Genomic DNA, 27,085 nt, shown 5'->3' on the forward strand with positions numbered 1-27,085 from the left:
GTAAAATAAATATATTTTATAATAAATAAATATAATAAAATGTTATAATTATATAAAATAATAAATAAAATATGTAAACATATATAAAAATAAAATATATTAAAGTATATATTATAAATAAAAATAAAGTTATATTTAAAAGTGAAGTGTTATATATATATATATAAAATAAAGTTATAGTTAAAGGCTTTTTACAATATTTGTTCTTTAAAAAATAAAAAATTAAAAAACAAAACAAAACAAACCCTTTGTGGTCCTCAGAAGTAGGTCTGTGGATAAATTGGATTCTCTCAGTGCCTTAGATGGGACATGAGGATGGGATGGAGTGGGGGGGAGAACTTCCTAAAGAGTTTCCAAAGTGTAAGGCAAAAGGAATAATCCAGAAGTATTAAGTGGCCCTTCCCTAATGACTTCCATAATATAGTCCTTAGCTGCCTCAAGGTTCTGATTTCCTTCTTTTCCCTCCAAACTTTGAATTTGGAATAAAGGGAAACAATATTTTTTAAGATAGATTTTGATTCTGTTTCGATCTATCAAAATCAAGTTTAGTTGTTAGGGATGGAGGACTTTATTGTGTGTAGTCGTTGCTGCCTGGAGACATCATCCAAACGCCAAAAGCTTGCTCGTTGCCTAGCAACCTTTGCTGGAGGAAGATAGATTTTCTGCCATTGGCTCCCTTTTTTGGCTGAGGTGGAATCTATTAACATCACAGTTCCAACACAAGGAATCTGAGCAGTAGTTTTAGCTTAGCCTCCCAGAATGGTTGGATTTTGTTCTTGGTAGCTCAGCCCTGTGCTAGGATTGGTTGGAAGATTTTTTTTTTTTGGCTTCTGGTCTCTGCTACTAATTTCATTGACTTCTTTATAAAGACTTGGAGCCCATTCATTGTACTCAACTTTGCTGGAGCTAAAGAGTTTTCCCCTTGTTCCAGCCTCACCTTTAACCTGAAAGCTCATTGGCTTATTTTCCACAGAATGTGTTTCTTAAACCCTTAGCTAGTGAACTGTAGAATCCTAGTATTCTTAGCAAGGGAAAGGACTGTCGCCGTCTAAATGAGGGATTTTTAACCTGGGTCTCCAAGTTTTTCCCAGGGGTCTTATGATAGAGTTCACTGGGTCTGTGAACTTGCCTAGGAAACACTTTCCCCCCCGCTACATTTTTATTTTCAGTATCCTCTAACAGAAACTTGAGATTTCTTTCAGTTGTAAATTTTAAAAACAAACCAAAAAAAAAAATCATGATGAAGAGTCCAAGGACTTCACCAGATTGCCAAATGGATCCACTACACAATGCACACATCAAATGTAAAATAGATCAAACAAAAATTGCAGCACATAACATTTATTTAACGAATACAACCATAAAGAATTTTTCTCCCAACAACTCTGTGATGTAGATAGCACAAGGATTAACATTCCTTTTGTATTGTAAAAATTAAAATTAATCTCATAATAAAAATATGTACAATAAATAAAATTATTATATTTTAAGAGAATTATTAATTTTAAATTTAATTTTAATTTTTACAGCATAGATGGGAAAAGTGAGGTCTACAGTGGGGTCATCTGGCTTTTACTGTAAGCAGCCCAACTAGGTGTCAACCTTTTATCTTCTGTCTATAAGTTCAAGCAACTCTGTCATCGCTTCTATCCATCCGTCAATTCAGAAAAGGAATGTCTCTTCTACTTTTTTTTTTAGTTCTACTTTTTTTTTTTAGTTAAGTGATTCAACTGCAGGATTGATTGCTTCCATCAGTCAGAGAGCAGTATACGCTCTGCTGTTGGGCTTTTATTTTACTTGTACTATTTATGTAATGACTGTGTTGTGGAAAGAGGCGATTGTTTTCCAAGCCCAATGTCAAGTGGCTGGTGTTATCTGCCTTCTGAAGAATCAAGGAAGATCTCTGTGCATTAACCCCTCGGTAGTAAAAGGAATGAAAATCCCCAAGAATGTCATCTAATTAAACTACACTTGCATCTCAAATTAGAATCCTGTTAACAGATCTCAGAGAATCCCTTGGGAGGAGGGGGAATGGTGGATTTTTTTTTTTATGAATAAACATTGGCACCTCATCCCTCTCATTCATTCACTCTGTCAGACTCAGACACCAGTGAACACCGCTTTGTGAATTGGCACAAATGTGAACTTGATAAAACCCGGGCTGTTGCATCGCGGGACAAATGCACCCTGTTTGTTTGTTCTGACTAGTCTCTAGTGTCCTTGTGTGGTGATAGGGCAGGCCTTTATCCCTGTTTGGCAAAGCTTTTAAAGATGGTTCAAGCTGGAGGAAATTGTAAGATTGTCCCTTCTAACCCCTCATTCTACAGAAGAGAAAAACAGGCTAAAGAAGTTAGGCGAAATATTCAAGGTCACACAGTCAGTTGGTGGCACAATTGAGACTAGAATTTAGGTGGATTTTCCGCCCTTTAAACATTTTTACTGACATCTTTGTAGGTATATTTATTGTATATTCACACATATATTCATATCTGCATATATACACACTTCTGGTATAATTATATATAAAATACATGATATATAGTATTGTGATGTGTATTATATATCATATATTACATACTTTCCTTTAAACACACACACATATCTATATATCTTGTCAAGCATGTTATAGTGAGAATTCCTTTTTAGTTATGGAACTTTTCCATGGTTTTCAGGATTCCTCATCTGTTTCATTTTCTGCTTAGACATGATATCAAAACTTCCCAAAGTATTCTCAAGTAGATCTTGAGATTATTATTTATTAAATACATTATTATTTATATATATTAACTATATATAAACAAATATATATTTAATACATAGTAAATATAATCTCAGAACCTACATATTAAATACATTATTATATGCATATTAATCATATATAAAATATATTTAATACAGAATCATATCTTTAAAATAGGATCTACTTGAGAATACTTTGGGAAGTTTTTATATTATATATTTATATATATAATCTCAGTATCTACTTGAGAATACTTTGGGAAATTTTATATATTCTATATATAGGATATAAATAATCTCAGGATCTACCTGAGAATACTGTGGGAAGGTTTTATATATTATATTTATATATATATATACATATATATAAGATCTCAGGATCTCTTCCTTGAACCACTCATCCTTTCACTGAGCCCTCCGTTATAATTAGGAAAAAAAATTAGACAAAACTAACTTGAACAATAGATTGCATTGAGAGATATAATCTCTAGGAATAAGGATGTGATGTTCTTTCTGTGGGCTGCTCTGGTCAAATTATCCCTGGCAATACATGTTCTATTCAGGGCATCATGGTTTAGGAAGGACAAAGGAGATCATACAGTGACAGGATTGTTGAAGGGCCTTGAATCTCTCTAATATGAACATGCATTAAAGGAACTGGAGATGTTTAGAGGGCAGCTAGCTTATGTAGTACATAGAGTAATTGGACTGGAGTCAGGAAGACCCAAGTTAAAATCTGACCTGTAACTCAGGACAAGTCACTCAATCCTGTTTGCCTCAGTTTCCTCATCTGTAAAATGAATTGGAGAATAAATGAAAAACCACTCCAATATCTTTTCCCAGAAAACCTTAAATGGGGTCACAAAGAGTTAGATGTAACTAAAAAAATGACTGAAATGTGAATGGGGTAGGATGTGGTGGTTAGTGAAGAATAAAAAACTTAGGGGGGTTACATGATAACCAGGTTCAAATATTTGAACTATTATGGGGATGAGGGATTAGTAATTGCTTTGCTTGATCCCAGAGGGCACAAGCAGGAGTGATGGGGGAAGTTTCTGAGACTGATATAGACTTGATGTCAAGAAAAACTGATGAAACATTCTTTCCACTTGGTATTTAGTGCTGCTTTTATATATGAAATAACACTTCCTTCCTTTACCCTCACCTCCCAATTGTAATAATTAAAATTGGTTGCCAAATGTAATAATTTTAAAAAATTTGTGGTTGCCATTTATAATAATTAAAAATTAAACTATGAGTATGCAAATAGCTTTAGTAACTTTATTACAGCAAAATAGTGATAGTAAGAGAGGGAAATGTAGGAAGAAAAGAATTTTCTAGCCTACCACTCAAAGTCTGCTCCAAAGAAATCTAGTTCACTCCCCCAACAAAGTTCCAGGGTTGCATAATTTTAATAAAATCCAATATTTAAATTTTTTCTGAGATAAATTTTAGGAAAAGAAGCTCGCTAACTTCTCAAATCAAGAAAGTGAACTCTTTTAAAGAAGGTACAAAAAAGAAACCTGTAGAAACCATATACTGCATCAGAAGATCCAAAATGAACTTTGAGATATAGTGAATCAAACTGAAGGGAGTTGAACACATTTATTTTGAATGTAAACTCTTATGCCAAAGGGCATTGTCCCCAAATGGCTTTTTTCAATATGCCTACCAATCATTGGTTTTGCTCTCTTTCTCTTTTATTTCCCACTTATCTCCAACTATTATAATTTCCCCTTAGAAAGTACAATATTGTATGTACCTTTAGCTAGAAGATCTTTAGAGGTATAAGCTGGAGATTTTAAATGATTCATTGGAGAGATTAGGCATGTAAATCTGAGAGATTTCAATATGCTAGTCTCCCAGTAGAATCATAGGGGGGATTGTGAAAGGGAATTTTTATTCCCTTTGTCTATTTTAAGTTAATCAATCAAAAACTTAAAGTACCCCTACTTAACATTTAGTAAGGTAGAAAGAAAGAAAATTCACATCCTAAAAGAACACAAGCACTGCACCAACCCCATCCCACTCCCACCCCATAGTGCTAGACAAATTGAAAGATTGTGATGAGTTCCTGAGATGTGATGGACACAGTGAAAGGAAGAAGAAACCAGAGAGACAGGAAGTGATGTGGAGAAAACTGCTTATAAAAAAGCCAACCAAGGGCATTCTGATTCATTCTGATGTCTTGGTGGCTCTTGCTGAGGGAGGACTTCTACATAGGTGTCTACTGCGTTGGTGGCTCGAGGAATTTGGCTTTGGTGACTCGCCTGGGTTGAAGAGACTTTTGCAGACTTCTACCTGGAGACTGGAACCTGGAGTTTGAGACTCTCTTACTCTTCTGACCAGAGATTGGAACTTTGGTGGTGGTGGTGGTGGGGCAAGCTAGATTTCTTTGGAGGAGGCTTAGGGTGGAAGGCTAGAAAATTCCTTATCTTCTTCCTCCATTTCCCTCTCTTACTATCACAATTATGCTATAATAAAGCCACTAAAGCTACTAACATATTCATAGTTTAATTTTTTATTATGATGAAAAGTGACCACAACTTTTTAAAATTATTACATTTGGCAACCAATTTTAATTATTACATAACAAAGTCGAATAGGACAAAACACAACTCCTTCCTTTTAATTCCTAGCTAGGATATAAAATGTATGAGTTCAGGCTAAGAAGGATTGGGATTTAGATTTGACAGGGTGATAACTATTGACCACATTTTATGTGTCTATAATTAACTTTGCAGATGCAGTGCATTTCTTTTTCTTCTATCTTCACCTCTTATGGAAAACTCATTTAGTAATAAACAAGTCAGGTAGACATTTTCAATTAGACATCAGACTCCATTTCAACAGTTATTACAATGGTCTCTGATAGAATATTTCTAAACCCCAGCCTATGACTCACTTATTTCAAACAATATTTTATGTTACCAAATTCCTGTACAGCAAAGCAATTTGGACAGTCTCTTGGAGTTTATTGAAATAAGATTTGATCTGGAGGTCATCGCTTATATGTACTTTATTAAGTTTTCTCTCAGACTAGTGACTTTGGGACCCCAGACAACTTTAAGTGAAAGTTTATTTCTCATGTGCCCTAAGAGATTCCAATGTGAGGGATTCCTTGAGTTCTGTAATCAGCAGTCTTCTTGAGGCCAAGATGAAGGGACTTTTTCTCTGCTAGGAAAAAAAAAATGTTTGCTTCATTTCAGTTTAGCCACACACCAAATTCCTTCTATTCAGTATGAAGCCTACTTCCCAAAGCTCCCTGTACGTATTCAGAGAAGTATCCATAGTCCAAAATTGGGAATACTAATTAGGGGAGTTAACGGGAGTGAATAATGTCTTTTCTGCCACCATCTTGTAGATTTAAAGGGAAAGGATAAAGAAAAAGATGGAAAATGTTTATCCCAAGGTTTTCTACATTTTCTTTGACCTCCAGATGTCTTAAGAGAACTGGATCTCAAAGTGAAACAGATTTTTAAAAAGCTAAACTAAAAGAACCATCTACACATTTAGTGCAGCTAGTTGACAATGAACATGTGTTTATGTGTATCACAGATGTTCATGAACACATGTCCATATAGGATGACACAAAAGTCTCACTGCAGTGAAAAGCTATTAAATCTTAATACATAGTTATTATTACATAGTAGTAGTAAATATGTATTTGGTTCTTCTAGTTTTGCTGTTTTAAATAACCTATTAAAGCTAAAATAATATTTGGGATCTCCTGTTTCTATACTTAATACATGAGTACATGGAAAATCAAAGCAATAAGGAGATTTAGGGGTTCTTCACCTGAGGATATGGGTGAAGTTGGATGAGGCAAAAAATATCTTTATTTTTACTTATTTTGAACTGAAATTTGGCATTTTCTTCAATTATGAATGTAGGCAACAAATATTCTGAGCAGAGTCCCAAACTGCTAGAAAGGATATAGAAAAAAAGTCAAGAATAATTTAGAAGGAATCATTGGTAGCTTGCTGCATTTCTTTAAATATATATTTTATTATAAGTAGTCTTGTACGTGGATAATGTACCTTCCTTTCAACAGTCCTGTTAGGTTACATATTTACAGAATGATTACCTTCATTTTACAGATGAAAATACTGAGTCTGATCTGTTGGACTTGGCCATTCTCCCACGTATTTCATGTTCTTTCATTAAATTTCATCATCATGTTTTATATTTATGGAGAGGGCAGGGTGGAATCTCAGCAGAATGCTGAACTTGGAGTCAGATACTAGTTGAATGATTGTGGGCAACAAGTCATATTGGATTGAGAGCCAAACTTGAAGTCAGGAAATCAAGAAGCCCTGGGTCCAAGTCCAATTCTCTACAAATATACCATATGTTTGACTTTGGGGGGAAATCATATAACTTTTGAGGATTCTAAGCAACTTTCTAAAAGTGCAGGTTGCAAAGAAGCTGATGACCTGCATCAGTAAAAGGATTTCCCTCCTGTAGGGTATCCTAAAGCAACAAGGGCAGCTAGGTGACATAGTGGATAGAGTGTCAGTCTTGGGGTCAGGAAGATTTATCTTTCTGAGTTCAAATCCTGCCTCAGACACTAACTTCTTCATACTCTGGGTAAGTCACTTGATCCAGTTTGCTTCAGTTTCCTCATCTGTCAAATGAGCTGGAGAAAGAAATGGCAAAAAAGTGCAGTATTATTGCCAGGAAAACCCCAAAGGAGATTACAAAGAGGCAGATATGACTAAAACGACACCAAACAAAAACAAACTAAAGCAATACATCACAAGTTCAGTCTCTATCTTTGTCCCTGTCCTTTGAATAGAATATCAATTGTCTTTTGCTCTATAAAGTAGTTTTCTTTTTTTAATTATTATTATAATTTTTTTGCTTTTTAAATTTTTTAAACATTATTTTATTTGGTCATTTCCAAACATTATTCATTGGAAACAAAGATCATTATAAAGTAGTTTTCTAAAAAATTCTAATGAAGTTATCTTTACATGCAGTTGCAGAGGAAAGTAGATACAATACTAAGCAAAAATAGCCTCAACTTCTGCTTTTGTACTTTCAAGTTAAATACATTTCCTTAAAAATCGAACTTGTGATGATTTTTCCCATAAATACTTTTCTAGAGTTGAGGGGGGAGGGAGGTTCCTTACAATATTCTTGTTCTTCTGAGTGACTTCCATGGTTGAAGCATTCACTTGTACTTGAGTTGAATGCAGTTTGTACCTCAGAAGAGACACTCATCCTTGTCTTCTCCAGCAGATTGCTCCCTGTCTCTTCATCTTCACTCATTTATCTTCAGTCTCTCCCTATTTCCTGGTTGCTTTCTATTGCTTGCAAACATGCCCATATCCCCCATATCCTCCAAAACCCTCACCTGATCTGTCTGTCCATCCATGCTAGTTATTGTCCTAAATCTTTCCTCCTTTTCATGACTAAATTTCTTTAGAAGACAATGGTTCCTCCACTCCCCGTTCTCTTGCTCTTATTTCTTTCAGATCTCTTCTGGTTTATTCCCTTCCCACGCCTTCTCAGTCTCCTTTGTTGGATTTTCATCTAGTTCATGCTTACTGACCATGGGTGTCCCCCCAAAACACTCTCCCAAGTGTTATTATATAATGATTTTCATTAATAATAATATTAATTATTAACATTATCAATGTTATATATAAAATTATACATGTTATATATAAAATTATGTAATAATACAATTATTAATAATGTTAATAATAATGATCAAATAAATAATATTATTAAACTATTTCTCTTGGTGATTGGGCTCCACTAGGTGGCTCAGTGGATTGAGAACCAGGCAGTACTGAGTTCAAACCTGATCTCTGAACAAGTCACTTAACCCCCATTGCCTAGTGTGACAAGGAAATCACTTTAAAAGACTGATATATATTAATTTAAGGTCGCCAAGGAATTCAGCTATGTAATTCCTAAATGAAAACTCAAGTCAGCTGTCAACCTTTTATAGAGTTTAATTACAAACAGGAGGAAGAAAGGAATTAGAGATAGAGAGAGAGAGGGAGAGAGAAAGGGGAGAGAAGGGAATAGGGCTTAAATACCCCTTCTGTTGAGGCTGGGCCAAAAGGCCCAAGCCCTTAGATAGCTGGGGCAAAGAAAGGAGATCAGTCCCTATCACTCACGTGACCAAAATGGAGAAACAGTCTCAGGGGCCTCCACCTCCAGCTTCCTTCAGAGCAAGCTTCTCAGAGCACCTCTCCAACCACTCAGAGCCAAAACTCTCCAACCAACCACCTCAGTCCTCAGACCCCTCTCTCTTTAAGCAAACCATCCAAGTTCCCTCCCCTCAGTTCTTACATCTACCAATCACTGTCCATCATTTTCCCTGTGCCAATGGTGGCTCTAGCTTAACCCAGGACTGCCCAGAGGTCTGTGGCTTTGCACATGTCTGTTGAAGGTTATATTCTCAATAATTAAATCTTGATCCTTTGCTGCAGCCCTTCCTAAATCCTGTTACCCTGAGTAGGGTAGAGATTGGAATAATTAAATTTTGATCTATGCTGCAGCCCTTCCTAAATCCTGTTAGGACTGAGTAGGGTGGAGATTGCAATTTCCAAGACCTGGTTCTGTCATTCCAAGTATCTCCATTGTATCAATTCTAAAATCAATCATGACTCAAAGAAATTCCTGTTCTATGCTTAAGCATAGGTCAAAGCCCTTTCCATTGTTCAGCAAAAGGTTTCTGTCCTAAAGTAATCTTAAGAAGGGAGGAGGAGGAACCTCCCATGCCAAATGGGGTTCACATTCCAATAGAGTTCCCACTATCAATAGGAAATTTTTCAAGTATGAAATTTCCCAATGGTGAAATTTCCAATGTTTATAAGTCTAAGAAATTTTAAGGTTTACACTAGCTCTTACCATCTTTCTGCCTTGGAACCCATATACAGAATTGACTCTAAAAGGGTTAAAAAAAAAAAAGACATTCTACCTTTCTGTGGTGATAGTTTTAGATTAAGGAACAAACTGATAAACATGAGTTATCTAATAACTCACACTTAATAGTAATAATAATAATAGTAACTAGCATTTACAGAGCTCTTTAAGGTTTGCAAAGTCCTTTAAATGTGTATATTATTTTTTTTTTGATACTCACCACATCCCTGCGAGGGAAGTATAGCTATTACCTCCATTTTATAAATGAAGAGGCACAGACTGAGATAATGTAAATAAATTGCCCAAGATCACACAACTGGGAGGCTTTGAATCCAGATCTTTCTTCCTGCAGGGCTTGAATTATGTAAACATTTTTGTAGCACTTGCAAAGAACCTTTTGGGGTGGATAGTGCCATTGTGATGACTCCTACTTCATAGAGGAGAAATTTGAAGCTATTATTTTTGGACTTTCCCTTCTGCCCAAATATTTCACACCACTGAAAACAATCAGATACAAAGTATATATTCTAAGGCAGAAGATTGGCCATTGGGGGAAGTAATTGGCCCAGAATCATATAGCTAGGAAGTGTGAAGTCAGGTTTGAACCTAGGACCTTCTTTATCTCTTATGCTACCTAACCTCCTATTTCAGACATTTTAAATAACTCCTTTTTTAAAATAAATACAGAATTCTTATTTTTTATAAATATAATTTAATATATAATATATTTATTTAAATTTAAAATAAATATTTATATTTAATCTATCAGTCTATATATTTTATAAATTTATATAATTCTATATAAAAGTAGAGAATTACAAATATAGAACGGGCACGGTGTATATAATGGTATTAAATGCTGCACTTGGCCAAGTCACAAATCTTTTTGAGCCTATTTCCTCATCTGCAAAATGGGTTTAATCCTACCTGCAGTATCTTTATAGGGGTATCATGAGGTGTGAAGAAGATAAGGTTAAGTGGAGAGATTCGCAAATCTTAAAATGCTTTCCAAATGTCAGTTGTCATTATACTATTAGAAATCCTGATATCCACTGACAGGGCCTTCCTCAGAATTCTGCAGTAACTCAGCCTTCCGGCCTAGACTAGGAGAATCACAAGTCCTGCCTCCTGGCTGAAGTGCTGCCCCAAACACACAGGGCTTTATTGGCTGGGCTTTATTCCCTGCTATTTGAATTATTGACTCAAGAGCTGTGTGTTAAAGCCAATTCTGTCTTATTGGGCTGAGTTCCCCAGTATGTGTTTTGGAAAAAGTGAGATCTGTGCTCAAAACTTATTTTTGGGAGATTGCCTAAGTATACTGATGTGATTCAAACCCTTATTCTCCTGGGAAAAGGCTTCTGGAGATGGGCTTCTGAGTAGGCAAGAACCCTGAACCATTTTAGGGGCAAGATCCTCTTTTTTCTCATTCCCAGATCCCTCTCAGATTCTTTGACTTACTTCTTTCTGTCTTTTTCATCCTCCTTCCCTCTCTGTCTCTGTCTCTGTCTCTGTCTCTGTCTCTGTCTCTGTCTCTCTCTCTCTCTCTCTTTCTCTCACTTTCACTCTTTGTCTCTGTCTCTCTTCCTTTCTCCCTCTCTCTATTTCTATTCTCTCTTTTTTCTCCCTCTTTTTGTTTTTCTTTATATCTCTAGTCACTAGTTCTGGGCCTGGCATATGGCAAGTACAATGTATGATATGCTTATTAATTGATCTTTCCCCCATTTTTTTCCTTTTCCCTCTTCCCTTTCTTTCCTTTCTCCCCTTTTTTCTTTCCTTTCCTTTCTCTCTTCCTCTTTTTTCCCCATTCCCTTCCTCCTTCTTTCTTTCCCTTCCTATAGTCAGATAAAGCATTAAGTGTGAGAATATTTATGGCTCATCATTTTTTAACATGGTGATTTTTAATGTGAAAAAATAAATTAAAAAATTAAAATGTCAATGACTATAGCATTGAAAAATGGAATTTTTGCTTGTTTTTTTCAAGAGTTGCAGAAATTTTGCATTATTTTCCATTTATAGCTTTGAAGTTCTAGTCACTATATAACTGAGGCACTTGGTAATATGTTTGATTAATTGTGTAATGAAATGAATGGACTTTTGGGTGGTGTGGAGGACAGAATGCCAGGTCTGGAGTCAAGAAGGCTCATCCCCAACACTTTACTAGCTGTGTGATCCTGGGCAAATCACTTTACCCCAGTTGCCTCAATTTCCTCACCTATAAAAAACTGGAGAAGAAAATAGCAAACTTCTCCAGGATTTTTGTCAGGAAAACTCCCAACAGAGGCAGAGAGAGTCAGACATAATAAAACAACTGAACAACAAAAATAATGAAATGGGCAATGTAATGGAGGTTGGGTTGGTTTGGGGTGGTGGGGTGGAGAACAAATAACTTGAAATACTTCTTGAAGATGAGAAACTTTTTCAATGCCAGGAGTAAAAGAGCATTGTCTGAAATGTTGATTTTTACAAAGAGTTTTATCGATTTAGCTTAATATCGCTGGAGGACTTCAAGTAGAAGTTGGATGGGACAAGTTGTAGATTAGATTCTTGCTCAGGTATGGGTTAGATCAGATGATCAATTTTGTGATTCTGTGATTCAAATGTAGAAACTGGGAAACTGCCATTGCAAATCATCCATGGACCAGGGTGTGTTGATAAATATTTTAAGGACTAGTTCTGGGCAAAAAATGTGTTCAGGACAGATTTAAAATTTAATCTGCATTTTCAACATTTTCTCCATTACTTTCTTAAATAGAAATAATCAACAAAACAATAATCAAGCCTGGATTTCTGTAGAGTTTTCTGAATTCCAAGGTGTAAAATGCTCACACTAGCAATTCAACAGGAGGGGGAAGCCCATAGGACCTGCACGCAGCACATCCTTGGGGCTGTACCTTCTAGTTTAATAATAATATTAGCTAACATTTATATAATAGTTATATGTGCCATGCTAAACATTTTACAATGATTATCTCATTTGATCCTTACAACCACCCTGGGAAGTAGATGCTATTACTATCTCCATTTTACAGATGAAAGAATTAAGGTAAAGAATGTAACTTGACTAATAAATGTCTAAAGCTGAATTAGAATTCAAGTGTTCCTGGGTCACCAGCTGGCCCAAGTCTAGACCTTAGAGAAATTAAATGCTTTGTTCATGTAGAACTTGATTCCAAGTCTTCTTGACTCTAGAACTAGCCTTCCAGTCTGCAGATGATGCTATTTGTTTAATCAATTTTTAGTTTAGTTCAACAAACTTTAAACACCCTGTGCTAGAAGAGGGATAGGAAGGTGAATCATGCATCTCTCTTATATGTTTTGAAACTTTCTTTTTATATTTTATATTTTATATATATATATATTTTATATTTATATAAATAAATATATTTATATTATATATTATATATATTTTATATATTTATATATAATATTCATATAATACATAATATATAAATTCATATATTATACAAAATAGTTTTATATAAAATATATTTCTTATATTATCTGAGAAATATATTTATGAAATATAAAATTTCATATTTCATAGTATTTAATTATAAATATATTTGTATATTATAATTTAATAAAATTTATAAATTTAGAAAATATATGAAATAAAATATCTGTAATGTGTAATATATAAATATAAGTAAGTTATATTTATAAAGCTATGACTATATATTTCTCTTATAGACTTTTAGATAAACCAAAAATCAAAACAAAACATTATTTTTATATTAAAGTATGTTCTTTTAAAAAATAAATAAAATAAAATCATGAAGAGGTACTTTTTTCTATTAAGTGGTGGTAGGTCTAAATCAGTTCTCAGGGACAGAGATGGAAAAGCTCCTAGAAGTCATTTAGTTTCTCTAAGTACTAAAGGAGAAGTTGTCTCATTTATAGGAGAGAATACAAAGGCTCCGAGAGATGGAGTATCTTGGTGAAAGCCTCACAGGTAGAAAGAGTCATCCAACCTTCATTCTTCCCACAGAGTTCAAATTGATTTTCAAAAATAGGGCTGCCCCTCACTCATTTCTGCTTCATTTTTAATTATTCAGATATACCATTCTGCAAGCAATTTCTCGGGGGAGGAGACAAATTAGTTTTTACTATACATCTCATCGAAATGTAGTTTGCATAGAGACCTTGGGACCACATTGACTTTGACATTTCAAAATGCTAGCAAGGCGCCAAATTAATTTTTTTTCTGTAATTAATCCATTTTGAGCTGACTTTTAAACTGTGGACCACTGGTTTTTCTCCAATTCTTGATATTTTTTACTTCTTTCATGCAACAGACTTGGGTTCAGATAGGTTAAATTTTACTTGTAGTGATAATATGAAATCAATCTGAAGCTTCTAATAGCTTTGGGCACATCCTTTTTTTTTAATATATATTTTAAACATTGTTTTATTTGGTCATTTCCAAACATTATTCATTGGAGACAGAAATCATTTTCTCTCCCTCCCCCCCATCCCATAGCCGACGTGCTATTCCACTGGGTATCACATGTGTTCTTGATTTGAACCCATTTCCATGTTGTGGGTATTTTTTTTTTAACCCTGACCTTCCATCTTAGAATCAATACTGTGTATTGGTTCCAAGGCAGAGGAGTGCTAAGGACTAGGAAGTGGGGGTTAAGTGACTTGTCCATGGTCACACAACTAGGAAGTGTTTGGAGGCCAGATTTGAACCCAAGACCTGTCTCTAGGACTGACTTTCCATCCACTGAGCCATTCAGATGCCCCTTCCCCTCCAATAGTTTTCTTAATATGAACCTTCAAAGAAGTGCCAAAGTTGTAGCTAAGTGATGCAGTGGATGGAGAGCCAGGCCTGGAGACAGATCTTGGGTTCAAATCTGCCCTCAGATACTTCCCAGCTGTGTGACCCTGGGCAAGTCACTTAACCCCCACTGCCTAGCCCTTACCACTCTTCTGCCTTGGAACCAATACACAGTATTGATTCTAAGATGGAAGGTAAGGATTTATTAAAAAAAAAAAACAGAAGAATATCAATTTTAAAATTGATAGCTAATCCAATAGAAAAAGTCCTGGTTTTTGGAATCCATGTTCTAGATTCAAATTCTAACTCAGTCGTGTTCTCTCTGTGTGATCTTAGACAAGTCTCTGGACATGTTTCCTCCTTCGTAAAATATATGGTTTGGGCTAGATGGCGTCCGAGGTCCCTTCTGGTTCTAAATGGATAATCCCATTATTTTTCTGATGACCTTTCTAGTTTTGTTGGTGCTCTGACATTTCAAGGTGTCAGGCTCCCTGGGACCCCTTGGAATTTTCTAGGCAAAGACCCTAGAGTGTTTTTACGATTTCCTTCTTTGGTTCATTTTACAGGTGGGGAAACTGAGGCAAACAGTGACGTGCCTCATTTGCCCAGGGCTACCCAACGGGTAAGTGTCTGAGCCCCGATTTGAACTCAGGGAGATGACAGGTCCGGCAGTCTATCCATGTATCCGTTAGCTGCCTCTCTCTAGTTTTTGATGCAATGGCATTCTGGGGCAGGCGGGACGGAGAAACGTTCCCCAAATGCTGACTGAGCAGGCTAGATCGACGTGGGGGAAGTATGTGTGGTGCGCACGCACACGTTCCGTTTGTTGAAAAGACAGCCTGGAAAGGAGTGTCGACGCTTTACCCACAGGCAGTTGCAGTCCAAGGACAAGTTCACAGTGTCTCATTGGTAAAGTCGTTCATTCACTGCATTCCCTCTACACTAGGTCACCGGGGGAAATGGCTTTATGTGCAGAACCATGAATGAGTGTCTTTAACTAAAGAGGGCTGCTTGAAGATTCAGGGGGTGCAAGAAGGAGAATTAAAACCAAGGGCTGTTCCGTGCCTTGACCTGTGTTCTGTAGACCGAAAAGAGCCTGGAAAAATACTCGGGTTGCACATTTTGTGGCAGGAGAGGGAGGTTTTGATCAGCCTACGGATGCTCATGAAAAATAAATACTGGCTTGTTCTTATATGGACTGATCCTTCCAGATCTCTCCGAGTAGGTTTCCAGCTGAAATTTCACCTCAACTAAAAGAAAACAGCTAGATCTTGTTTAAGACATTAGACATGCCTCGCCACAGTCAAACGAATGTGGAATCCTAAAAGGGAAACGCTCTGTTGAGACAAAACAGCTGTCCTTTGTATTGCTGGCTAAAGTCGATTTCATCTACTTTTCTGTAGGTGGTTCTTTCAATGGGAAAAGATAGTAAGGCGATGGGTAAGGAGGTTTTATTGAATCTTGGGGGGAGGGGGGAGAAGAGTTCCTTTTGCCCTTCCCCTCCCGGCCCCAAATGAAAGCTGACAGCTTCTGGAGCACGGGACAGCATCCCTGACATTGCTGGCGCGGAGGGAAGGGAGGATGCGAGGTAACCGATAAGGACATCGGAATGCCTTTCACCTTGGCAACTTTCATGCTCCCAATCCAATTTCCTGAGCTCAGAATTCTTGGGGAATCATTCCATGGAGGATAGACTCATTTCTCCCTCTTGGTAGGGTGTCTGCGGTTAGCCAGAGGTGCTCCAGGGCCAGATAATCCAGAATGGTCCTTGTCCAAGCTCAGCGCCTCCAGGTTGTCCCAATGTCATTGGGTCTCCCGACGTCCACTTTCAAGGAAGTGGGATCTGCCGTGGCGTCGCTCGAAAGGGCTCACTCTGTGGCCTTTTCAATGGCAGCAGCATTTTAGTCTGAGACTAAGAGAGGAAATGTTTGATATGCATAGTATAGATGGCATATGTGTATAAATATATACATGTGTATCATGTATGTGTTATGTTATAATAATATTTATATGTGTATATATGTTGTTTAGTCATTTTCAGTTGTGTCTGACTTGTGACCCAATTTGGAGTTTTCTTAGCAGATACTGGAGTGGTTTGCCATTTCCTTCTCCAGTTCATTTTATAAGTGAGGAAACTGAGGCAAGCAAGGATAAGTGACTTATCCAGGGACACACAGCCAATAAGTATGAGACCAGATTTGAAATAGGAAGATGCTTTATTTATTGGGACACCTAGCTCTGTGTGTATATACATATATACATACATACATACATACATACATACATACATACATACATATATATTTTTTTAAATCACTTAGTCCTGTGTTTCTTTGACCCTATTTATAGGGTTGTTAGGACAAAGAAAACAGTGGCAAACAGGGTTAAGTGACTTGCCCAGGGTCACACAGGTAGTAAATATCTGAGGTCGGATTTGAATTCAAGAAGATGCTTTCTTCATCATGCCACCTAATTTCTTCTTCCATTGCAGAATGTTCTGAAACACATAGGCTTGCAGGGGTGCCAGGATCTCTCAGAAGTTGAATAACTTATCTAAGATCACACAGCCATTATGTATCAGTAGCTAGACTTTGATCTAAGGTCATCTTAATTCCACGATGCTTTCAATCCATGACCCTATGTGCCCTTTTCAATTCCAGACATAAGTGTTTGGTTCTTAAAAATGTACCATACATTTTTATTTTTTCTTTGGCTCTCATAGTGGCTCAGTGGATTGAAAGCCAGGGCTGGAGATGGGAGGTCCTGAGTTCAAATGTGCCTCAGATACTTCCTAGCTGTGTGACTCTGGGCAAGTCACTTAATCTCCATTGCTTAGCACTTACTGCTCTTCTGCCTTAGAACCAATACATAGTAGTGATTCTAAGACAGAAGGTGAGGGTTTAAAAAAAAAAAAAGCACCATAGTTAAAGAAACATGCATTTCAGAGACCCTTTCCCTAATTGAGACAGATAGGAATATTGCAAAAAAGAAAATTTTTGGCCTTTGATTTATCTGGCCTCTTGCTACATGGAATGATCAGTTTCTTTTATGCTCTCAAGTACCACTTTAATAAGTACTAACTTTTATACATTTTTCATTTATTATTTGAACTTCAAAAAAATTCAATAGCAAAAAGATATCTGTTTTGCCATATTTTTCCATTTTGATTAAATTTGAGACTTAGGACTCCATTCTCCCCCTTTCCCTACCCCCAACACATACATACATCTTCTTTTATTTTATTAAAGGCTGAACATAACAGATTGATTTCTCTATTATATGTTTTTATTCTAGTGTCATTCCACCATAGGTAGAACACAGAACCATGGGATGTTGGAGCTGGAAGAGATCTTAGGGGTTATTTAGTTCAGCCTACTATTTAAAAAGTGAAGAAACTGAAACTCCAAGAGGGGGAAGTGATTTGTATAAGGTCACATAGCACATCTGATCTTTGGACTCTTGGTCCAGATTTCTTTCCGTATTCTGCAGTGTCTCCCTTTACTCTGGATCAGCTACCTCCAAGGATGCGTTTTTATAATCCTTTCATCTTTCATAGGCTGTAGAGTTGTAATCTCATAGCATCCTAGGATTTGTAGCTAGAAAAAAGATATTGAATATCATCTAATCTTATTCCTTCCTTTTACAAATGAGGAAACTGAGGCTTAAAGAAATAAAATTACTTTTCTAAGGTCACAAAGTTGTTATTTCAGTTATTTCATACTTTTCATGACCCCAGTGGAGGTTTTCTTGGAAAAGATATTAGAGTGATTTGCCATTTCTGTCTTCAGCTTATTTTACAGATGAGGAAACTGAGGCAAACCCAGGGTCACACAGCTAGTAAATGTCTGAGGTGGGATTTGAACTCAGGTCTTCCTGACTCCAGGCCCAGCTCTCTATCTACTGCATCGCCTCACTGCCCCACAAGATCTCAAATGTGGTAAGTAGATCACCATCCTTTCTTGGCTTATACCATTCTGCGGATAGCGGCAGAATTAGTTTAAATACCTGTTCATCCCAGATTCACCAGGCGTATCAGTTCAGAAGTTGATTTAAAAATGGGGTAAAATCTTGCTTGCTAACATCCCCATACACTGGAACCTGTAATTATGCTGTTTACCCAACTATCAGACTTGTTTTATTCCCGAGAGATGAGCTGAGGGTGGTGGCAGTGCTGTGTTGCTCCTGATCACTTGTTTAAAAAAAAAAATATATATATATATATATATATATATAATATACATATATATATTTGCACATTACTTGAGGTTTGAAAAGTTTAAGAATAGATATAGTTTTATATGCACTAATTTAAACATAGGGTTTGAAGAGAGAAGTGGGTTTTAAAAATATAGTTGTGACATGTTTATTGTAAACATGGTAAAAAATGGAGCCTAAAATTATGCTGTTGAAGTATATGCTACCTTGTCAACAAGTAAGCATTTCTATTTGGGTATTTATCCATGGTGTTTCCTTTACATATTTTAAATTCAAAAAATAAAAACAGACTGGTGATCCTGCCTGGAGTACTTCCCTGTCTTCTGGCTAGGGACAGAACTGGACTTCCTCCTATAGTGTGTATTTCTTTCTTTTCCAAGTGCAAGTCCTTTGTAGGTGACACAGGACTTTGGGTTTTCTGAGCATCAAATCTCCTACTCTAAATCATAATCATCTTACTCTGGGCACTGCAAATTTCCTGATTCCAACATTCTGATGTCACAAGTTAGGGATTATGTGTAGGGAAGGAAAGGTCTCCAGGCAAACTGAACTCCTAAATCCAGATTTAGTTCTTCTTAACTTGAAAACATCCTTTGAAACAAGCCTGGAATCTTCTGATCATGTTTGAATTTGGGTAGATAAGTTCAGTCAGCTTAAAGTCAAATTTTATTTAAGAATTAGAATTTTTGTTTTTTGAAATTTAAGAAAATGTTTGCTTAAGCCCAATGCTTTATTATAAAGAATAATCATTTTTTAAAAAGAAGCTTAAGTAAGTGTGCATTTGGGTCATTTAATGGTAAATCATCCAGTAACAGCTTTCTTCTTCTTGGTTTGTCTTTTCAGTCATGTTCCATGTCTTGTGATCCTATTTGAGGTTTTCTCTACTGTTCTTTTTTCCCCTCTTCTTCCTCTCCTCTCCCCTCCCCTCCCATCCTGTTCTGTTCCATCCAGTCCCCTCTCCTTCCCTTCCCTTCCCTTCCCTTCCCTTCCCTTCCCTTCCCTTCCCTTCCCTTCCCTTCCCTTCCCTTCCCTTCCCTTCCCTTCCCTTCCCTTCCCTTCCCCTTCCCCTTCCCCTTCCCCTTCCCCTTCCCCTTCCCCTTCCCGTTCCCCTTCCCCTTCCCGTTCCCCTTCCCGTTCCCCTTCCCGTTCCCCTTCCCCTTCCCCTTCCCCTTCCCCTCCCCCTCCCCCCCTCCCTCTTTTCCCCTCCCTTTCTTTCTCTTCCCTTCTCTTCCATCATAGAATCAGTACTGTATATTGGTTACAAAGCAGAAGAGCTCTAAAAGCTAGGCAGTGGGGGGTTAAGTGACTTGCCCAGGATCCCCCAACTAGGACCATAAAGGGTTTTCTTTGCAAAGTTACTGGAGTAATTTGTTATTTCCTTCTCTAGTTCATTCTACTACAGATGTGGATACTGAGGCAAAAAAAAAAAAGTTTAAGTGACTTTCCCAGGGTCACATACTGGCTGAGTAACTGAGGCCAGATCTGAACTCAGGAAGATGAGTCTGTGACTCCAGGCCCAGTATTCTGACCCTTGAACCACCTGGACTTAGTTTACTAATTTAAAAAGTGAGAGAGTTGGAGTAGATGACTTCAGGTTCCATTCCAGGGATACTACATCCATGATAAAATCTAAAAGTGACTAAATATTTTAACTTTTTGTTACTATGGATGTGTGTTTATTGGGGGAGAGAGGGAAGAGGGTCTGTTGTTGGTTTCATTTCATTTCATTCCAGCTAAATGCCTAAGAAACCATATAAAGTATTTACAAGTGTTTCCTTGGATGGTGGAAGTCATTTTCAATGATTCCATGCATGGTCAACTGCTCCTCTCTCCCCTTTTCCCACAAAAATGGTCAAAGCTAGTGTATGAGCTATCCTCATTCCCCTAGTATCAACAAGTCTTAAAAATGGACCCACATGCTGTGGAAAAGCCTTTGTTTTGGATAGTTCCCTCCACTGGTTGTCTACTTGGGGAAAAAATGGAAGATCCATTGATGTTACCATAAGGTCTGATAATTCTTCAACATGCCGGCAGGGTTCCAGTGAGTCTCATTCACTTTGATGCCTGCCCACAAGAAGGGGGTCATTAAAACAGAGAAGCAGCTAGCTGTGCTTGCAAAGACAGACCAGGCTTAACTTGGAATATAGAGAAAGAATTGTCTTGAATTTAGATTTGTTTCTTGGAAGTGACGTCAGATTAAAATTTTATGCTCTCTTTGGCATTACTTTGCTTTGCAAGCTTATTTTTGCTTATAATTTATTTATTAATGATTTATTAATTTGCTCATAATTTACTTTTAATGTTTACATAAATATTAGGGAGAAGGGGTAGCTAGGTGAAAGCCAGAGCCAGAGATGGGAAGTGTCCTGGGTTCAAGTATAGTTTCAGATACATCCTAGCTGTGTAACTCTGAGCAAGTCATTTAAACCCAATTGCCTAGCCCATAACTGCTCTTCTGCCATGGAACTTAGTATTAATCCTAGACAGAGGGTAGGGGTTTAAAAAAAAAGCTTACAATAAATTTCACAGCAAATAACACATGTATAACCTAGTGGAATTGCTTGTCAGTTTGTAAAGATTAAAATTAATATACAATAACTAAATATTATATTGCTAAACAAAAGAACTGCCTGAATTCAGCCTGGTCGCAGGTCAAAGAGAGCATGGAAGGAGCATAATTCACTTAAATACCAATAACGTGATCTCGTCTACATGGAGACACAGGAGAGATTATAGGGAATTTTGGGAAATACTAAGGACTTCTGGGGAATAAAGTCCAAGGTTCAAAATCTCTATTTATACAAGTTCCAGGAGGGGAGAGGGAAGGAGGAGAGGGAGAGAAAATTAATCTTATAACCATGGAAAAATATTTTTAAGAAATAAAAATAAAATAAATCTCACTGTGAAAAAACAAAGTAGGTGAAGAATTTTTCAGCCTATGATATGCAGTTGTGGCTTACTGTGGCAGAGTATGTAGACACCTTGCCTCAATTTCAAGATCAGCTTCTGACATATTCTGGTTATCTGACTCTCAGGAGGTCCCTTGATCTCTCAGTGACCCAAACTGGGCAGCCTTCTGTAACTGTAAATTGAAGAGAGGGTGATGACCTGCATCAGTAGAGGGAGTTTTCCATCCCAGTGAAATCACAAATCCAGCCTCTATCCCCATCTCCTAAATTCTCGAACCAACAACAGGAAACATTTATTAGAGCACCTCCTCTGTGCCAGCCCTTCAATGCCAGGCACTAGGGTTGGGAGGGCAAAGAATGAAGTAATTCTTACCTCCAAGTATCTTACTTTCACATCATGATATGTGGAAGGATTGGGCAATCCACAGAATTAATTTGTCAGTATCTCTGCATTGGACACATACTGCAAATATGGACAATAAACTGGAAGGGGAAAACCGCCTGGATTGTTCTTGGGAAGGGATGGGAGTCTTTTACTGACTTCTAACTTTTCTGTAAATATAAGACCCTTAAAAAAATACCATACCGGATGTATGGTTGCCTTCAATATACTGCATAAATTATATATTTTTAAATTTTTATTTTTATTTATATGTTATCTTCTAAATGCCCATGTTTTCTCCCCCATTAGACTGGAAGCTCCTTGAGAGCAGTGCCTATTTTTTTAACCCTTCTTTGAATCCCCAATGCTTAGCAAGGTTTAATAAATTTAATAAATATTTATATATTTATTTTTATATATTATTTATAATCATAATTCTATATGTAATGTAGAATTATAAAAATTTAATATATATTTGTTGATCAGTTAATTGAACTTGATTCCATTATTTCAGGAGCTGTTGGATAGGTGAAGTAGTAAATGCTGGGAGGTGGATTAAATGACTTGGAGTTGCTGGTGAGACAACAAGGTGGAGACATTTAGTAGGTGGTGGATTGACCCTAGTCCAGTTTGCTATGTTTGTTGAAGATGTTTTAGTAAATAAAATTTAAATAAACAATGGGATGCCTTCCTTCTTTATTTCTGATGATTAGTAGATCAATTAAAGGCTCAGCTCAGTGTCTCTTTCTTGAAGAGATCTTTCCCAATTCTTTTATTTGTTAGTGACCTGTTCCTTTGCATTTAACGATATATGTTCTGTATTTTCTCAACCACAAACATACAGTAATTTCTCACTCTTGTATAGTTTGTTAAGATTTGAAAGGGACTTTGAAAACATTATTTTATCCTCATAACAACCTTGGAAATTAAGTGCTGTTATTATCACCCCATTCTACAGATGGGAAAACTGAGGCAGATAGAGGTTCTATGACTTGCCCAGAGTCACCTAGCTAGGAAAAGTCTGAGGTCAAATTAGAATTCAGGGCTTTCCTGACCTCAGGTCCAGCTCTATTCATTAAACAATTGTAGTCCCCCAATAGAATGTAAGTTCCTTAAAGGCAGAGATTCTTCTCACACTTTTATATAGTCATTCCTTGACATTTGTGGGTTTTACATTTGTAATTTTAGTTATTTGGGAGTTGGCCATAAATAATTAAGTGGGAAGTTTAGGAGATTTTTGTGGCATACTATGGAAATTCATGATCAACACATATATGTAAAAAGAACTACCCCCAAAAGCCCTTAATAAGTCATAAATGTATAAATACTATTTGTATAAAATAATCTATTTTATCATTTAATATCATAAGTGTATCATAATATATTTATTATAAACAATAAATTTTATTACAAGTTTCAGTGTGCTAAAGGACGGTGGGCTATGTGGCAGCTAGGTAGCTCAGGATATAGAGAACAAGTGAAGAGACAGGAGGTCCTGGTTTCAAATTTGACCCCAGAAATTTCCTAGCTGTGTGACCCTGGGCAAGTCATTTAATGTTTATTGCCTCATTTTTCTTGCTGCTTTTCTTCCTTAGAACCAATATAGAGTATTGATTCTAAGATAGAAGGTAAGGGTTTAAAAAAAAAAAAGGAACTACAAGGTACCCACCGTCTTTGCAAATGTATCCTCATGGTCTCTACCATCCAGACTTTGTTACTTGATTTTCTCCCAAAATGATGGTTTTAATCCAACCAACAGTTGCTTTAGCTACACTTCCAGCTGCATAGTGTACAAGATACTAATCTTGACTGCATAGAAACGGCAACTTTTTAATAGATGGCAGTGTGTTGTTTTACTTGTTTTATGTGTTAAATAAATATCATCAGAATGACTAAAAATAAAAGTTTGGAGTGGAGCCTGGAGTTTTCCCCAGTTTTTCACATTCATGAGGGTCCTGTGCCCCTAATTCCCTAGAATGTAGAGCAGCAACTGTATTTGTATTTGTTGTATTTGTTTGGCCTGGGACACCGTCTGGCATACAGTAGACCTTTGAATCATTGTCGGTTGGCTGAATAAATCAGTCAGATGTTTTCCCTGGTCCACAGATGTCCCAGTGTCACCAGGGCATCATGTTAGCTATGGTTTTGTGTGCAGAGGAGTAGCCACACTTGGAGTCTCTGTTAATAACTTGGGTCTCTTTGCACACAGACCCTAAGTCCAGTTGAGAAATAAATGGGAAATGCCCCCTTTGAAATGGCAACAATGTGTGTTATGACTAGATTCAAGCAACACCATTGTTCTTAGAGAGACCTTAGATATTACTTTAATTAACCTTAATGAACTCTTTTTAAAAAAATATTTCATTCTTCCCATTTAGATGTAAGAACAATTTTTACCATTCTCTTAAAATATTTATTTTGGAATACTATTGTGCTATAAGAAAGGATGAGCAACTCTGGGAGGAGGGAGGAAGGAGGAGAGAGAAAGAACAGGAATCTTATAACTACGGAAAAATTTTCTGAATTAATTAATTAAATACATTTTAAAAAGAAAGAAAGAAATGATGAGCAGGACGATTTCAGAAAAACCTGGAAAAGAACCACACGAATTAATAAAAAGTGAAAATGAGCAGAACCAGGAGAACATTGTACACCATAATAGCAGTAAGGTATGATGGTCAACAGTGAATGACAGACAATTCCAAAGGACTCATGATGAAAGATGTTATCTGTCTCCAGAGAAAGAACTGATTAATCCGCCCAGATGAGTCTGCAGATTGGTGCATACTTTTTTTACTTTATTTTCTTCCTGTTTTTCTTTTTTGTTTTGTTTTTGTTTTATATGTCTTCTACGCTCACCTATGTACAGTCTAGATTAAATTGCTTAATGACTCAGGTGGGGATGGAGTGAGGGATGAAGAGAATTGAGAGTTGAAAACAAATGTTAAAAATTGTTAGTGTAATTGGGAAAAATATTTTTAAAGTTATATTTTAAATTAAATATATTTTAGGTGTCAGATATATTAAATATACAATGAAACATATAAAGATAATAAATTATCTGTTTTATTTTAAATTTAAATATAATTTTTAAATTATATTTTAAAAAATATACATTTTGTTACATTTTATGTTCTGAGCTCCTTCTTCCCCTTCCCCACCCAGAACCAGAGAAGACATTAACATTTGTTTTCTAACATTCTTAAGCTCCCAAATATATCTCCCTCTCCCTTTTCTCCCTATCCTCCCTGAGCCAGTAAGCAATTTGATAAATCAAACTTTGCTTTCAAAGAGGAAGAACCTGAGGCCCATAGAAGAAAAGGGGACTCTCAGTCCACTCATTCTACCTGAATTATAAAATGAAGGATTAAAGTTTTTGGATGGAAAAAGGAAACCGAGTCCTGTCCAGTTGGAAGAGGATAGCCACTGTGCCAAGTGTCTGCATGCCAACGACGATCTGTAGACCTTTGTGAGAGGCAATGCCTCACAAAGATCGCCGGCCCTTCACTGTCCTTTCTGTTGCATGTGGGTGAAAATGTACTATTTTTCTTTGGCAATTTAGAGCATTTAATTGCTCATTTAAAAAAATCCCCTTGGCATTTTGAAAATGCTAGAGCCTTTTTTGAGTTGATTTGCTTTGACTGAAGCTCCAGTTTCAATGATGAGCACACCTGCTCCAGAGTCCCAGTGGCAATTGGGTTGTAACAATTACGGTCCTTTAAATGCACTTAAGGTTCGAAAAGCAGTCAGAACAGATCACACGATAGCTGGGGACCCTTAGCATTTATTATTTGGTAATCCCAAAGCTGAATATTTCCCCCCTTTTAATTATCTGTGTTATTTTAACAATTTTGAATGTTTGAGTGCATTCTGACTTATTTGGTGTTTCATTAAATGGCTCTACCTGTAATTAAAGCATTTGGGGCTGTAAAAATATCCATTTTGTATCCTGGTCACGTGGGCTATAGTTAGACTGGCAGGATGTCACTGCTACAGGGGACTTCAGGATTAACTAATTCACTCCACCTTTTACAAATGAGGAAACTGAGACACAGAAGAGAAAGACTTGTTTAGAGCCAGTGCCTGAGGGGCAGCTAGGTGGCACGGTGGATAGAATGCCAGGTCTGGAATTGAGATCACCTGGGTTCAAATCTGGCCTCAGATACTTCCAAGCTGTGTGACCTTGGGCAAGTCCCTTAACCCTGTTTATCTCACCCTCACCCTTCTGTCTTTGACAGAACCCTTATTAAGACACAAAGTAATGATTTTTAAAAAGTCAGTGCCTGGCATTATATAGACCAAAAAATGTTTATTGAATGACTGATAGACATGACCATTTAATGGTAAGAGTTATGGACTTGAACCCAGTCCTCCCCTCTCTAAGCCAGTGCATTTTGTCAGCATAATTCTTGGCACATCGTGAAGCCTTAATCAATGATTGTGGACTTGCTTTGACAGTTTGTGATCAGTGTAACATGCTATAAAACAGAAACTTTGAAAAAAAAATTTTTTTCTCTTATTGCCCTTGCCCAGAGCTAGTTGTCCTGGAATTGGCCTCTCAAATTAAAAATGGAATTTTTGCTGCCTCAGATGTTACCTTCATCCTTACATTGTCAAAATGACAAATAGAATAAGATGAATTTAGGCTCTCGGATTCTCTCTCTGTTTCTTAACAAGGTTGATACAGATACATGTGTAGTACAGTGGAGAATGGAGATAGAATAGTGAGATGCACAGATGGAATGGAGACTATAAAATTCCTTGAAAGCACAGGCTGAATGTGTGATGAACTAAAATTAAACCTACATGTGAGAGGCAGTGGGATGTGGTGGGAAAGATGAGCACTGAGCAAGAAACTGGGAAGCCTGGGCAGCACCACTGAGGAGCTGTGAGCTTCCCTTTCCTGAGACCTCAGTTTCCTCATCTGTCAAATGAAAAGGTGTGTATGAGATGATCTCTTAAAGTCTCTCCCATTCTACAGAGTGAATCATTTCTTGGTAGTTTACATGAATGTGAATGAGGCTTTATGGTGGTTTAAGAAATAGGATTGAATAAAGCTGTATTGTGGCTTCTACAGAATAAGTGTAAATAACCAATCTGGAGAGTACAACTGATGACGGGCATCTTCTCTAAATAGAATTGGGGGACTCTAGGTCAGATGTGAAGGTGGCACCA

The 27,085-nt window shown here is 36.8% G+C and overlaps 1 protein-coding gene across 15 annotated transcripts in view; it reads left to right on the top strand.

Annotated features, from left to right (window-relative positions):
* FOXN3 (forkhead box N3) overlaps nt 1-27,085 on the top strand; it is a 547,426-nt gene that overhangs the window by 84,487 nt on the left and 435,854 nt on the right. For 12 of the 15 annotated variants that reach the window (XM_056810542.1, XM_056810551.1, XM_056810553.1 and 9 more), the window contains exon 2: nt 18,193-18,341. The exons of 1 other annotated variant lie outside the window; for it this stretch is intronic. The gene's annotated coding sequence lies outside the window, so the exon portion shown is untranslated. Of the gene's footprint in view, nt 1-14,970; nt 15,027-18,192; nt 18,342-27,085 lie in introns of all 15 variants that reach the window. 2 more of the 15 variants (XM_056810558.1, XM_056810544.1) reach the window with 1 other exon arrangement.

The sequence above is a fragment of the Monodelphis domestica genome, chromosome 1, assembly GCF_027887165.1.
Source record: "Monodelphis domestica isolate mMonDom1 chromosome 1, mMonDom1.pri, whole genome shotgun sequence".
Classification (NCBI taxonomy): domain Eukaryota; kingdom Metazoa; phylum Chordata; class Mammalia; order Didelphimorphia; family Didelphidae; genus Monodelphis; species Monodelphis domestica.